Source organism: Diabrotica undecimpunctata, chromosome 9 (assembly GCF_040954645.1).
Source record: "Diabrotica undecimpunctata isolate CICGRU chromosome 9, icDiaUnde3, whole genome shotgun sequence".
Lineage (NCBI taxonomy): Eukaryota > Metazoa > Arthropoda > Insecta > Coleoptera > Chrysomelidae > Diabrotica > Diabrotica undecimpunctata.
This window is the reverse complement of record NC_092811.1, coordinates 49,010,980-49,012,602: the sequence shown is the minus strand read 5'-3', so window position 1 is coordinate 49,012,602 and position 1,623 is coordinate 49,010,980.

Genomic DNA, 1,623 nt, shown 5'->3' with positions numbered 1-1,623 from the left:
CAGACTCAATCGCTTAGAAGCTGCTTGCAAGCGGCTTATAATCGATTCTGGACTCTGGTCAACGATGTGCTGATCATGCGCTAACTCCAAGCGGCTGAAAAGCGGTCGCCATTTTGTTCAGCCTTAAATTTGTTTTGTTTAATCATCGCTGAATAGCTTATTCTAATAGTTGGATTCCGCCAAATTTAAATTTATCAAATAAAAAATGGCAAATTTAATCCAAACAGAATATAATTATAATAACACTATTTATAAAATAGTGGAAAGTGAAGAGGTTCACAATTTATTAGAAGGTAATATATATACATACTTCTATAAGAGGTTATGTGAAATTCCTTAAATTTTTTAATATAATTTTATGTTAAAATATTACATTTATATATATATATTTTTAGATCCCGAATATTTCGAAAAATATTGCCAAGAGAACAGAAATGCAATCGAGATATCCGTAGCAAATGTAGATGTAGAGAATATCCCTCCTACAGTAAATTTGCCGTTTTCACAAAATTTATTTTATTAAATTATTAGTATTAAAAGTATTAAAACCACAAAATTATTGCTATCATGCTACAAGGAAAAAATGAACTTTTTCGCAATCCGAAAATAAAGGCAAGGCAAAGGCAAAAGGCAATAGTGGGGTACAATAGTAAAAATTTTTCAATCTCATGGATATAATATATCTCATGAAATCTTAAGTAAAAAATTTAGAAACATGAAAGCCCATTTCAAAACGGTAAAAGAAAATGCCAAAAAATCAAAAACAGGACAAGGTACTGTTGGTTGGGAATATTTTGAAGACATGGAGGCCCATATTTGAAGATGATAAGACAATCAACACTGACGAAATTATATCATATATGAGTATGGCCATGCCAAAAGAAATAAAAGAGTTGGAAGAACTTTTAGATGCTCCCAATGAAACAGTTACAAATTTAGAGCCACAAAGAAGTACTAGTGGGTGTGGGTTTAAAGTTGAAACACCTCTCAAAAAAAGAATGGAGGGACAATATCATTGTCCAAATTCCGCCGGACAATGGAGGAGGTGGAACTAAGAATGGTTGTGGCTCTAGAAAGAGTAGCTAGTGCACTGGAGGTCCACAACGAAGTGCAAAAAGAAAGAAATAGTTTATTTAAAAAATAATTAGACTCTCAAGGGAATTTTAGATTAGTTTGTAAATATTTTAGTATTATTAAAATGTGTATAGTGATTATCTAGATTAGGGATTAGGTTATAAATATTCAGTTTTTGTATTATTAAAATGTATATTGTGATTATCTAGATTAGGGATTAGGTTATAAATATTCATAGTTTTTTTTGTTATTTATATGTATATAGTTATCTAGACATTAAAACAAATATGAAAACAGCTATACTTTATTATTTTCCAACAAACCAGTTTTTAATTGATACACAAATCTTATGAAAAATGGTACCTGTTGATTACTATTTATAATTAAGACAATAAAATTGTATTCAATGTTAATTATTTCTCCAATTTTTTTGTTCGGCTCCAACATCCATTATATTATTATTCCTTCTTATAGTATACCATACTCAGTATTGTATTCATCCAGAACATTGCCTTCTGATATAACGAAATTGTGTAAAATACAAACAGT